The sequence below is a fragment of the Triticum urartu genome, chromosome 6A (genome assembly GCF_056163025.1).
Source record: "Triticum urartu cultivar PI428250 chromosome 6A, HENAU_Tu73, whole genome shotgun sequence".
NCBI lineage: Eukaryota > Viridiplantae > Streptophyta > Magnoliopsida > Poales > Poaceae > Triticum > Triticum urartu.
In genome coordinates, this window is record NC_141878.1 from 18,198,891 (window position 1) to 18,204,355 (window position 5,465).

The following is a 5,465-nucleotide window of genomic DNA, read 5'->3' on the forward strand; positions in this document are numbered from 1 at the left end:
TGTCTGGCGCTTGGTAGACAGGACCTACTACTGTCCCGGGGATGAACTAAACTGCGAGGAGATAAGTCATTATGTTTCATGGCTTGAGGATCTTCATACTGTCAAGACAAATTTTCTTCCTACACTTAGAAATGTTAGTACTTAAAACGTGCGACCAATAGTGATCATATTGAACTACGGTCACATCTATAATGGAAAGATGGTAAGATTTTTACTATTTGTCCTTAGTGCATCTTTTGCATACATTATTTTTGAAGCTAAACTTTCATTGCTAAGTATATTAATTATTATACGATGTTCTTCAACAGGGACTCCCGATGACAGTTGTGCCTCAGTGGATCGAGACAAAAGGTCGCATGTCAATGGTTAGCTTACGACCAAGATATCCTACATTGCACATGAGTGCATTCAGGATTTCTGAAAGCGATGAATGCTTAATAGTGAAAGATTGGAGCAAAATTGTTAACGATCGCAGAGAAGTACTAGGGGGCAGCAAGGAGAAGCGCAACCCACGATTAGGAGACAGATTAAACCTTGTTTCATATATAATTTTCTATTAAACCTTGTTTTTTCAAAAAGAAAATAAAATAATAGAAAATTAATTCAATAAATAGTGAGGCTTTAGATTTACACTATATAGGTAGAATAGATGTGTAGAAAAATTATTTGGCTAGTTTAGACAAGGTGCCAAAAAACTTGCTTAAATATGAGGCCGTTTACCCTACCTTTGGAGGTCATTTGAAACACACTTTTCATGACTAGGAGTTAAACTTACCAAAAGGGCTCGGATTGATCAGCAAGCAAACATATTTCAGTTGAGATACTTTAGATAGCATTAAAACATCAATACCCCATCCCTAATTCAAATTTGAGCCCAAATTTGAATCAAAATTTGAATTTAAAACAATGACCAAACAAACAAGTTCGAATAGAAAGTCAGGGATACATAGTGACTACCAGTACGCACCAAGTTACAAATATTATTACATGACACAAATTTTCAAACTGTTCTCTGTTCTACCTCTTCCTACCACGTCGTGTGCCCTTCTTCACCTTAGCACTTCTTCTTTTTGGTTCTACTACACACACAAGTTCACTGATCATCTTGGTTTTCTTCACTGGTCTTTTCAACACTTTGCCGACACCCTCGAGATCAGTGTCTTCAGTCTGAATGTTGACAACAGTTTCAGTTTCTTCGGTGTGTACCTCAACACGGATTTCTTTAGTCTGAACCTCGACACGCTCGGGTTCAGTTTCAACCTCGAGAGCAGTTTCTTCAGTCTGAATGTTGACTGCAATTTCAGTTTCTTCGGTGTGCACCTCGACATCGGTTTCTTCAGTCTGAATGTTGACTGCAGCAGGATTTTCTTCAGTCTGTTCAGGCCCAGGCACACTTCTCTTCTTTCTGCAGCCATTGACTCTTGCTTTTTTTGTTGACCAACACCGTTCAACAACAAGGGGTTGACTTGCGCGCTTCCTCCTGGCCATTGGGAAAATGTTATAGATATAGTAATTGGCAAAAAGCACCAAATCAAAACACAGACAAATAAACAAGAACATACTTTGGCTTATCAGGAGTGTAATGGCATTTGACAGATCCCACTCTGTGCCCAAGTTCCTGGCACAACTTGCATCTGTTTTTGTTACCTTTTTGTGCCTTTTTTGGCTTTCCATCTTTCTTTCCCTTCTTACTACTCCCACCTTTCTCAAACCATGCCTTGAATCTACTCTGTTTAGGCCTGCCAGCATTTCTTTTCGTCAAGGGAGGACACATGGAAAATTCAATCTCCACTTCAGGCCACTGAGACTGATTTGTAAGTGCTGGAATTGGAGTAGCATATGCAGCTTTGAATTTTGCTACCGATTAATATTCATGCAAATATGGGTGCATGTTTATCTTCGGTTGGGATGCTAAGAAAAGAACAACATGCTGACATGTTTTACCAGTGTGTTGCCACTCGAGGCAAGTGCAATCATGCAATTCAGTGTTAACAACATGTCTCCTTCCAGTTTTGTTATCTCTAACTTCAGCACCCCAAGGTGAAGATTTTTCGACAAACAAATGTGAAAGACTTCTGCTCCTATTGACCACCTGTTGTACCACTGCTGGAAGCTTATCACCTTGCAGACAATCACCTATCCTTCTTCTCAATTCCCACAACCGCATGAGCATGTTCCTGATTTGGTCCAACCATGTCATGTACAGGAAAATCTTTTAACTCCTTCACCTTGTTGTAGAAACTCTCTGCCAAATTGTTGTTGATGTGGTCACATTTGATGGCAGTGTTGAATCCTCACCTGTACCATAACAAAGAATGGTAGGTGTTCAGCCATGGACCAAACTCATCGCATGCTGCCATTATCTTATCAAGATGATATTTGTGTGTCTGTCTAGTGTAAGATCTTGCTGCTGGCCACGTGCGCCCAAATTCTTCTCCTCTAATTTTTTTGATCAAATTCATCCATAAATGACCGAAGCACTCCCTCTTCTCAGCATGTGGGAAAACATTTTCACTGAATTTTTCAGCCCCTTATATGCATCTGTGTGTATAGCCAAAGGTGACACTAGCCCTAGGCGTCTTTTCAACTGGATCATGAACCATGTCCATGAAGCCTCTGTTTCTGACTGAAACAAGCCAACAGCAATAGGAAACATCCAGTTGTGTCCATCTAGAGCATTGCATGTGATGTCTACTATGCAACCTTCTCCTTGTAGACGTTGTTGGGCCTCCAAGTGCAGAGGTTTGTAGGACAGTAGTAAATTTCCCTCAAGTGGATGACCTAAGGTTTATCAATCCGTGGGAGGCATAGGATGAAGATGGTCTCTCTCAAGCAACCCTGCAACCAAATAACAAAGAGTCTCTTGTGTCCCCAACACACCCAATACAATGGTAAATTGTATAGGTGCACTAGTTCGGCGAAGAGATGGTGATACAAGTGCAATATGGATGGTAGATATAGGTTTTTGTAAACTGAAAATATAAAGACAGCAAGGTAACAAGTGGTAAAAGTGAGCGTAAACGGTATTGCAATGATAGGAAACAACGCCTAAGGTTCATACTTTCACTAGTGCAAGTTCTCTCAACAATAATAACATAATTGGATCATATAACTATCCCTCAACATGCAACAAAGAGTCACTCCAAAGTCACTAATAGCGGAGAACAAACGAAGAGATTATGGTAGGGTACAAAACCACCTCAAAGTTATTCTTTCCAATCAATCTGTTGGGCTATTCCTATAAGTGTCACAAACAGCCCTAGAGTTCGTACTAGAATAACACCTTAAGACACAAATCAACCAAAACCCTAATGTCACCTAGATACTCAAATGTCACCTCAAGTATCCGTGGGTATGATTAGACGATATGCCCCAAAGTTTCTACCGGAGAATCACGACGAAAATGTGTGCCAACCCCTATGCATAGGTTCATGGGCGGAACCCGCAAGTTGATCACCAAAACATACATCAAGTGAAACACGTGATATCCCATTGTCACCACAGATACGCACGGCAAGACATACATCAAGTGTTCTCAAATCTTTAAAGACTCAATCCGATAAAATAACTTCAAGGGGAAAATTCAATCCATTACAAGAGAGAAGAGGGGGAGAAGAAACATAGGATCCAACTATAATAGCAAAGCTCGCGATACATCAAGATCGTGCCAAATCAAGAAGACGAGAGAGAGAGAGATCAAACACATAGCTACTGGTACATACCCTCAGCCCCGAGGGTGAACTACTCCCTCCTCGTCATGGAGAACGCCGGGATGATGAAGATGGCCACCGGTGAGGGTTCCCCCCCTCCGGTAGGGTGCCGGAACAGGGTCCCGAGAGGTTTTTGGTGGCTACAGAGGCTTGCGGCGGCGGAACTCCCGATCTAATCTCTGTTCTGGAAGTTTTAGGGTACGTAGGTATATATGGGTGCAGGAAGTACATCGGTGGAGCTTCGGGGGCCCCACGAGGCAGGGGGCGTGCCCTAGGGGGGTGGGCGCGCCCCCACCCTCGTGAGCACCTCCCTTGGCTCCTCACGTGGGGTCCAAACTTTTTTGGTAGCTTTCCTTCCAAAAATAACTTCTGCAGTTGATTTCGTTCCGTTTCGACTCCGTTTGATATTCCTTTTCTTCGAAACACTGAAATAGGCATAAAACAGCAAATCTGGGCTGGGCCTCCGGTTAATAGGTTAGTCCCAAAAACAATATAAAAGTGGATAATAAAGCCTAATATTGCCCAAAACAGTAGATAATATAGCATGGAGCAATCAAAAATTATAGATACGTTGGAGACGTATCAGCATGCTGCCAACTGACCATTCCACTTGCCTGTCAAAAATAATGAGTCTATGCTCAAATATGGACGGCACCCTGCTTTGAAGCCATCGATGCAAGGCTTCAAAGCCATAAAAAACTTGGAGAACTTGACTTCACCTTCGGCTGATACCTCCGTATCTATCTCCACAACACTGCCAGGTGACCTCTTTTCCACCTCTGCTTTGAAGTTGTAAAGCATCCTAAATGTATTTGCCCAATCACCATATAAATTTTTCATTGCCCTTTGTTTTGCCTTCCACAGTGTGGTATATTTCAGTTTAATGGGGTACATCTTTTCCAAGTCTACTTTGAGTTTCTTGGCAGTAGTATTTGGTGTTTTGGCTAAAATTGGGGTGATCTTTTCTGCAACCCAAAGTTGTGATGTCATGGTTGATACTCTCTGTGAACTTGTAATACAAGTATGTTGATTGGAGATTTGGTTAACCCTGACAGTACTTCCATCAGGTTGTAATCTAGCAGATATGTACCACTTGCAAGGCTTGACACTACCATCAAATCATCTGCACCTCGCATAAAACCTCTTTCTGTCAGTCCAATAGTCTTGGCATCAAACTCATGTTTCACTGCATAAGTCTTGAAACACATCCTAAACTCCTTCATGCTTGGGAACAACTTGCCTACTTCAATGACAGGGTTTGCTTTGTCATACACATGCACCAGCTCATCATCATGTGCATCATCTACTTCATCTGCAGCTTGTTCCATCAACTGTCCATCTACATCTTCATCAGCATTTGCAGGCAAACTAGATTCGCCCCTCTCCTGCTTATCTCTGTCATCGACTGGAATGCCAAAAAGTTTGGCCATCTCAATATCTGGCATTGGTGCAATGACCAAATTAGTAGGCTCATCTAATTCAACTACATTCCAATCAACAGTAGCTGTAGTTTCAGTTCCAGTCACATGTCCCTCTTCGGCTATTACTGTAAGTTCAGTACACATGGGAATCAATGGCCTCTGTGAAGCCCAATCATCATCTACCATCTGCGCAGCCAAGTGTGATGACACATATCCAATCTTCGAAAAAATATTCAGATCAACGAGCTCAGCAAAAAAATTAGCCCGTTTGCTTGTCCAGCCGTTTTGTCGATCGATTTCTTCAACAATCTGTTCACCATCTTCTATTCTCACA